Here is a 9,040-nt window from a genome sequence, read left to right as displayed (position 1 = left end):
GAAGTTGGGTGGCTGCGTATACACCGACAATAGTGAGATGTGTACATACAGAGAATGAGAGAAGTAGAAATAGGTGTTTAGGGGACGTCTATAAACATGGAATAAGGGAGTGTGTGCAAATTGAGGATTGGGGAGCTTTGTATACAGTGAACGGGAAGTCAGGGCGCGTGTGTAATGTTGTGCGTGACCAGGAAGTAAGGGAGCGTGTGAGAATTCAGAGGAAGTGTTCGTTAGCAAAGTTAGGGAGCGTGTGTAAGTGGAGGTACGAGCAACGCGAAGCGGGAGGTGCGGGGTGCGGGGTGCGGGTGCGGGGTGCGGGGTGCGCACCTCATGCAGGCCAGCGGGGGCTGGCGGCCTGGAGCGCGGCTGGCGGCCAGACGGAGGATCAGAGAGGTGAGGACCCAATGTGGAGGAAGGGAGAGGGTCGGCGGTGTATCTGGTGAGCGGGAATGGAGGAGACAGGGATGGGGAGGGGTAGAACGGGAGTGGAGGTGGGGAGAGGGAGAGGGAGAGGCCGGGAAGGGAGGGAAAGAGGGGGAGAGGAGGGAGAAAGTGGGAGGAGGGGGGATAGATGGGGAAGAAGAGAGGGTGGGGAAAAAAGTGACAGGGGGTGGGATTTGAAGGAAGAAATAAACCGTGCGTTTTAAGTTTGTAATCTCTGTAGTTTAGAAGAATGAAGGGAGAGTTCATTGAGATTCTGTCTTTGTGTGTGTGTCTGGGAGTCCTAGAGAGATGGCATGAAAACAGACCCTTCAGCCCAGATCATCTGTGCTATGTCGCTAGTGAAACTAGTCACACTTGCCCATGATTGGCCTGTAGCCCTCGCAACCTCTCCCTAATCATGTAGATTGTTTCTAAATGTTGTTAAGGCACCTACCTCAATAGCAATATCTGGCCACTCGTTCTAAATATGCACCTTCCTTTGTATGAAGGACTGCCCCGATGTCCCTTTAAAATCTTTCACCTCTTCCCTGCAATAGGGCTGTGTACTTTCACCCCATCTGTGCCCTTCCTGATTCACTCAGGTTACCCCTCAGTCAGGGAATGAAGTCCTCGAATCAGTTTCAGGTTTGATATCGCCAGCATGTGTTGTGGAATTTGTTAACTTAGCAGCAACAGTTCAATGCAATACATAATATCGAAGAAGAAGAAAAAAACAAAGAAAATAATAACAATAAATAAGTAAATCAATTTGCAGGATACGTATATTGAATAGATTAAAATAGTGCAAAAGTAGAAATAATATATAATTAAAGAGTGAGGTAGTGTTCATGGGTTCAATGTCCATTTAGGAATCGGATGGCGGAGAGGAAGGAGCTGTTCCTGAATCGCTGACTGTGTGCCTTCAGGCTTCTGACCCTCTTACCTGATGGTAACAGTGAGAAAAGGGCATGCCCTGGGTGCTGGAGGGCCCTAATAGTGGACGCTGCCTTTCTGAGACCCCGCTCCTTGAAAATGTCCTGGGTACTTTGTAGGCTAGTACCCAAGATAGAGCTGACTAAATTTCGGCCGTCTGCTGCTTCTTTTTGTCCTGTGCAGTAGCCCCCCCCCCCCAGTGATGCAGCCTGACATGAGTTATGTCTACACATATCTCAGACTGACCCCCAAGTTCAGGCAACATCCTGGTATTAGTTTTCTGTACTATTCAAAATCAGGTTTATATTTACTGACACATCTGTTATTTTGTGGCAGTAGTACAGCGCAATGTATCAAAGATACTACAACTTAAAATAAAATAGTGATGCAAAAAGTGAGGAAGTGTTCATGGTCCTTTCAGATCTCTGATGGCAGAGGGGAAGATGCTGTTTCATTAACGTTGAGTGTGTGTCTTCAGGCTCCTGTATCTCCTCCCTAATGGTAGCAATGAGAAGAGGGCATGTCCTGGATAGCGAACGTCCTTAATGATGGCGGCGAGCTTCTTGAGGGTAAAGAATGCCCTGGATGCTGGGAGGCTAGTGCCCACGATGGAGCTGGCTGAGTTTACAACTCTCTGCTGCTCATTCCGCTCCTGGGTATTGCTGCCTCCATACCAGACGGTGATGTAACCAGTCAGACTGCTCTCCACGGTACATGGTATATACACATTTGCTAGAATCTCTGGTGACAGACCAAATGTCTTCAAACTCCTAATGAAATATAATCACTGATGAAATATAATCTTTGTAGTTGCATTAATATGTTGGGCCCAGGGTAAATGTTAACACTGTTCTAGTTTAATAACATCTTTCCTATAATGGGTGTCAAAAATGGTAGAAAATACTCCGTCTGATCTCACCAATGTCTTATGTAACACCTATATTCGATATAGTATGTGTACTCCTGTACTCAGTTCCCCAACTGACGAAGGCCAGCATGCTAAATGCCTTCTTCATCACCCTGTCTACCTGTGACACCGTTTTCAGTGAACTATGCACTTGCATTCCTCGGTGCCTTGTTCCATAACGTTCGACAGGGCCCTACCATTCACTGTATAAACCCTATACTGGTTTGATCTCACATTAATCTACTTTCCAGTTCTCAGCCCAAATACCCAGCTGATCAAGAAACCCCTGTAATTTTTCCTAACCTTATACATCCTCTACAGCATCACCTATGTTGGTATAATTTGTAAACTTACAAACCGTTACTTTTAGTAGAATGACAATTTTGGTAGATGCTTCTTTCCCTGCAAATAGTCTAATGCAATCAACCTCAAGATTACACCTAACGGCCCAAAATTTGCTCTGCCCCGTCAGTTCAGGACCTTAACCTGTGAACTGGTGGTATCCTTGTCCATAACTATTTTAAAACTAAGAGACATATAGTCACTGGAGTCAAGGTGCTCACTGAAACTTCTGCCACTTACCCTACCCCATTCCCCAGGAGGAGGCCCAGTGTTGACCCTCTCCAGTAGGTCCCTCTATATTATTGATAAAGGAAGCTCTCTTGGACACATTTCACAAACCCCACTCCATCCAAACATTCCACTCTATGGTCTTCCCAATCAATACTTGTTAGTTCGTTATGTGCCATGTCAAAAGAGGTAGGCAATCATGGTCTTTCCATGACATTGATCGTTCTTGGCAAATACTTCTACGGAAGTAGTTTGCCATTGCATCCTTCTGGGCAGTGTCTTTACAAGACGGGTGACCCCAGCCATTGTCAATACACTTCAGAGATTGCCTGCCTGGCATCAGTGGTCGTAAAATCAGGATTTATGATGTACACCACCTGCTCCCATGGTTTCATTGACCCTGATCAGATGTGGGGGGGGGAAGCTAAGCAGGTGATATACCTTGCCAAGGGTGATCTGCAGGCTAGCGGAGGGAAGGAGCGCCTTACACTTGGTTTGGTAGAGACGTATCTCCTCCACACCACCCACAGAGAAGTTACAATGACCTACATATACAGCTAGCTGCAATCTGTCAACATTTCTGCTCCTGCAAATCCCACACACAGACATACCCATAATAATAATGACCATACCACCTTATTTCTACGTTCTACCGTATGTTCTCACTAGCCGATTCCCCCAAGAAGATCTTCTGTAAGGTACGTTATACCTCCATCAGGAAGGCATCTCCCCCTCGTTTCTCACCTGCACCTTTGTCATACCTGTACAATCTGTACCCTGGAACACTGAGCATCCAGTCCAGCTCTTCCCTTCCCTCAGCTAATACTACCACTACTACTACGTCAACTCAGGCCTAGGGGGCCGGCGTCGGGCACGATGACCGACTCTCCACTTCTCCCTCTCCCTCATCAGTGTGTTCAGTTCATCTACATTAGCCGCGTCACTGTCTTCTAGGAGCGTGTTGACCATAGTCTTGGGAGGGCACCCAGGGTTCATCCTCCCGAGCTTGGGCTCCCATATGATGACTAGGCTGGCAGGTAGCTCGGGGTGGCGTAAACAGTTCCCTGCTAGCTGCAGTCTTCTCACCTCGATTTTAGTGGTGAGCATCGGTAGGTTGTTACAGGGCTTGATGTTCGTCATGTGCTGTTGCCAGCTCACATCGAGAACCATCCGGAACATTCATGTATAGCAACCATCTAGAGATTTTCGCATCGTCTTGGTGAGTGTCCACGTCTCGCATCTGTACGTGAGAATGGAATCTATGACTGCTATGAAAATCCTCTTTTTAAGCCCTCTGGTCAGGTTCAACTTCCAGATTTCCTTCATGTCGTTCAAAACCCTCCATGCCAGCGCCTTCCGTATCTTTATGACCTTCTCCGAACTCATCATTCTTGACCCGAGGTCCCTGACGTCAAAGACTTTCATAATGGTATCATTCTTTACGGTCTTGAGAGTACTTTCGTCGCAGTTAAACGTCATGTACTCTGTCTTTTTAGTGTTTAGGTGAAGTCCAACTTTATTGCACTCAATTTCCGCTTTTGTCAGTAGCTGCTGTGCTTCCTCCACCTGGTCAGAGAGCAGGACTATGTCATCTGCAAAATCGAGATCTGTGAGCGTAACTGGTCTGACTGTTTTAGTTCATCCTGGTTTTATGGTAAAACCAAGCTTGTCATGATCTTTGGTAGCTTGACGCAGAGCGTAATCAAGGACGATTATAAAGATGTAGGGTGCCAGAGTGTCTCCTTGCAGCACACCAGCTAGGAGCTCGAACACTGCTGATTCTCTGTCTGGTGATACAACTTGTGCCATGGTTTTGGTATAGCTGGACTCTGTTGCTCTCAGTAGATGGTCTGGCACTCCGTAAGCTTTCAGGATCTTCAGCATTTTACCTCAGTGAATGGAGTCAAAAGCTTTGCGAGAATCGATGTAAGTAAGCACGGCTGGTAGGTTGTTCTTCTTGACTTCCCTCAGCTATGTCCTGTAATCATTTTGTTATCCTACTTCCCAGGGTCAATCCACATCCTGAGCTCAACCACATTACCTGTCAAGCCCCTTAAAATTAAGTCAATGTAGTTTAACCCAATAGACTTTCTTCTCCTTCCACTGTGCCCCTGATAACTAAACCTGCTCTCGTTGGTTGCGAAATTAGTCCCTGATTTCTCATGAGCCACTCTACTGTTCAGTGTTTCCTACCCACCCCCACTCCTCTAGTTTCAACCCTCCTGTTCAGGGCCCCCACCCTTCCGGGTTAAACCCCACTGTTCAGGGCCCCCACCCTCCCAGGTTAAACCCCACTGTTCAGGGCCCCCCACCCTCTCAGGTTAAACCCTCCTAGTACTAGTGAATCCCCCAACCAGGAAATGGTTCCCCCTTCAATTCAGGTGCAACATATTCCTCTTGTACAAGTAATCCCAAGAACCTGAATTCCTGCCCCCGCACCAGCTACCCAACCCTGCACTCATGGGACATAGAACACGAGAGCACAGTGCAGGCCCATTGACCCACGATGTTTGCTTTTTTCTTTCTTTATTTATTTAGAGATACAGTGCAAAACAGGTCCTTCTGGTCCAACGAACTAAACGCCCAGCAGTCCACCTGTTTAACCCTAGCCTAATCACAGGATAATTTACAATGACCAATTTATCCACTAACCTTTGTCCTTGAGTGTGTGGAGGAAACTGGATTACCCGAAGGAAACCCACGGTGAGGACGTACAAACTCGTTACAGAGGATGCCGAAATTGAACTCTGAACTCTGACGCCCTGAGCTGTAATAGTGTTGCACTAACTGCGACTTAATCACACTCTAAGATCAATCTAATCGTTCCCTCCTGTGTAACCCTCCCTTTTTCTGTTTTCCACCTGCCTATTTAAGAGTCTCTTCAATGTCCCTAATGTATCAGCCTCTACGATGACCCCCGACGGAGCATTCTGCATACCTACCACTCTCTGAGTGAACTCTGACATCTCCCCTGTACTTTCCTCCAATTACCTTAAAATTTCTCCCCTTCCATTAACCTTTTCCACCCGGTGAAAAGTCTCTCAATCTGTGCCTCTTATCATCTTGTACAATCTATCAAGTCACCTCTCACCCTCCTTTGCTGCAAAGTGAAAGCACCAGCTCACTCAGTCTATCCTCATAAGACATGTTGTCTAATCCCGGCAGCATCCTAGTAAATCTCCTCGGCACCCTCTCCAAAACTTCCACATCCTTCCTATAATGAAGCAACTAGAATTGAACACAACATTCCAAGTATTCCTTCCAAAACAGCTGAGGCAAATCTGCCCACAAAGATTCAAGATTCAAAGATTCAAAAAACTTTATTGTCATTCTAACCGTACATCAGCTCTGCAGGGCAGAGTGAGACAGCGTTTCCCAGGAGCGGTGCAATCATAACATAACAATCGCAACACTAAATAATAAACATAACAATAAATAGTAAAACACAACAGCCACATGTCAGTTATAAGTGTCCAGTGCAAGTTAAAAGTGTCCAAAGCAGAGTCAGGTAGAGCAGCTATTTAGCAGTCTGACTGCCTGTGGGAGGAAGCTGTTTAGTAGCTTTGTGGTTTTAGTTTTGATGCTCCTGTAATGTTTGCCTGATGGCAGAAGAACAAACAGTTCATGGAGAGGGTGTTGGATCCCCCAAGTTTGGGTGTAACTTATCCTTTTTGTACAGGTCATAACTCACCCAAAAGAGATCTCAGTGATGCAGAAATCTGAAACAATGCCCCTGCACCAGTTCCTTAGCCACATGTTCATCTGCTAAATCATCTTATTGTAACCCTTACTGGCATGTGGCAAAGGCAGCAATCCATAAGACCCTAAAACCAAAAGATATAGGAGCAGAATTAGGCCATTTGGCCCATTAGGTCTGCAACGCCATGTCATCATGGATGATCCAATTTTCCTCTCAGCCCCAATTTCTTGCCTTCTCCCTGTATCTCTTTATGCCCTAACCAATCAAAAATCTGTCAATCTCTGCCTTAAATATACATAAAAACTTGACCTCCACAGCTGCCTGTGACAAAGAATTCCACAGATTCACCACTCTCGGGTGAAAGTAATTCCTCCTCATCTCTATTCTGACACTGTATCCTCTGGTCTTAGACTCTCCCACCAAAGAAAACATCCTCTCCGCATCCATTCTGTTAAGGCCTTTCACAATTTGACAGGTTTCAATGAAGTCATGTCTCATTCTTCTGAATTCTAATGAATACAGGCCCAGAGCCATCAAACACTCTTCATATGTCAAGCCATTCGATCCTGGAATCATTTCCGTGAATGTCCTTAGAACCATCTCCAGTTTCAGCACATCCTTTCTAAGCTAAGGGGTCTAAAACTGCTCACAACGCTCCAAGTGAGGCCTCACCAGTGCTTTATAAAGTCTCAACATTACATCCTTGCTTTTATATTCTAGCCCTCTTGAAATGAATGCTAACATTGAATTTGTCTTCCTCACCACAGATTCAACCTGCAAATTAACCTTTAGAGAATCCTGCACACGGACTCCCAAGTCCCTTTGCAACTTAGTTTTTTGCATTTTCTCTCCATTTAGAAAATAGTCCACCCTTAAATTTCTTCTATCAAAGTGCATGACCATACACTTCCCGACACTATATTCCATCTGCTGTTTCTTTGCCCATTCTCCTAAGCTGTCTAAATCCTTCAGTAGCCTTGTCTGCAAACTTTGCAACACAGCCTTCAGTTCCATCTTCCTGATCATTGACATATAATGGAAAAAGACTTGGAGTCAGTTCCAAAACAGACCACTGTGGAACACCACTAGTCACCGGCAGCCAACTAGAAAATGCTCCCTTTATTCCCACTTTTTGCCTCCAGCCAATCAGCCACTGCATTAGCCGTGCTAGAATCTTCCCTGTAATACCACAGGCTCGTAGCTTGTTAAACAGCCTCATATGTGGCACCTTGTTAAGGGACTTTTGAAAATCCAAGTAAACAACATCAACAAATTCTCTTTTGTCTATCCTGCTTGCTATTTCTTCAAAGAATTCCAATAGATTTGTCAGGCAAGGTTTTCTCTTGAGGAAACTGTGTTGACTTTGGCCTATTTTATCATGTGGCTCCAAGTTCCCCAAAACCACATCCTTAAAAATTGACCACAACATCTTCCCAACCACTGAGGTCAGACTAACTGGCCTATAGTTTCCTTTCTTTTGCCTCTCTCCCTTCTTGAAGAGTGGAGTGACATTTGCAATTTTCCAGTCTTCTGGAACCATTCCAGAATCTAGTGACTCTTGAAAGATCATTACTAATGCCTCCATAATCTCTTCAGCCACCTCTTTCAGAACTCTGGGGTGTACACCATCTGGTCCAGGTGACTTATCTACTTTCAGACCTTTCAGTTTCCCATGAACCTTCTCTCTAGTTATGGTAACTTCACACATTGCATGACTCCTGACACCTGGAACTTCCACAATACTACTAGTATCTTCCACAGTGAAGACTGATGCAAAATACTTATTTGGTTTTTCCGCCGTTTCATTGTCCCCATCACTACTTCTCCAGCATAGTTTTCCAGTGGTCCGATATCCACTCTCACCTCTCTTTTACACTTTATATATCTGAAGGTACTTTTGGTATCCTCTTTAATATTATTGGCTCACTTACTTTTGTATTTCATCTTTCCCTTCTGAATGACTTTTTTTTGTTGCCTCTGTTAGTTTTTAAAAGCCTTTCAATCCTCTAACTTCCCACTATTTTTTCTTCTAGTACATGCCCTCTTTTTGGCTTTTATGTTGGCTTTGACTTCTCTTGTTAGCCACGGCTGTGTCATCTTTCCTTTGGTATACTTCTTCCTCTTTGGGATATATATATCCTGTGCCTTCCGAATTGTTTCCGGAAATTCCAGCTATTGCTGCTCTGCTGTCAAACCTGCCAGTATTTTCTTCCAATCAATTCTGGCCAACTCCTTTTTTAGGTCTCTGTAATTCCCTTTACTCCACTGTCATACTGATAAACTGACTTTAGCTTCCCTCTTTTCAAATTTCAGGGTGAATTCAATCATATTATGATCACTTTCCCCAGAGGGCTTTTACCTTAAGGTCCCTAATCAATTCTGGTTCATTGCACAGCACCCAATCCAAAATAGCTGATCCCTTGGTGGACTCAATCACGAACCGCTCTAAAAAGCCATCTCATAGGCACTCTCAAAATTCCCCCTCCTGTAATCCAACACCAACCTGA

The 9,040-nt window shown here is 45.1% G+C and overlaps 1 protein-coding gene across 3 annotated transcripts in view; it reads left to right on the top strand.

The window, feature by feature from the left end:
* The first annotated feature begins 284 nt into the window (after window positions 1-284).
* LOC134355351 (zinc finger protein 436-like) overlaps window positions 285-9,040 on the top strand; it is a 139,203-nt gene continuing 130,447 nt past the window's right edge. For all 3 annotated transcript variants that reach the window (XM_063065113.1, XM_063065110.1, XM_063065108.1), the window contains exon 1: window positions 285-393. The gene's annotated coding sequence lies outside the window, so the exon portion shown is untranslated. The remainder of the gene's footprint in view (window positions 394-9,040) is intronic.

The sequence above is a fragment of the Mobula hypostoma genome, chromosome 13 (genome assembly GCF_963921235.1).
Source record: "Mobula hypostoma chromosome 13, sMobHyp1.1, whole genome shotgun sequence".
In the NCBI taxonomy this organism is placed as follows: Eukaryota; Metazoa; Chordata; class Chondrichthyes; order Myliobatiformes; family Myliobatidae; genus Mobula; species Mobula hypostoma.
This window is presented reverse-complemented; position numbering and strand designations above follow the sequence as displayed.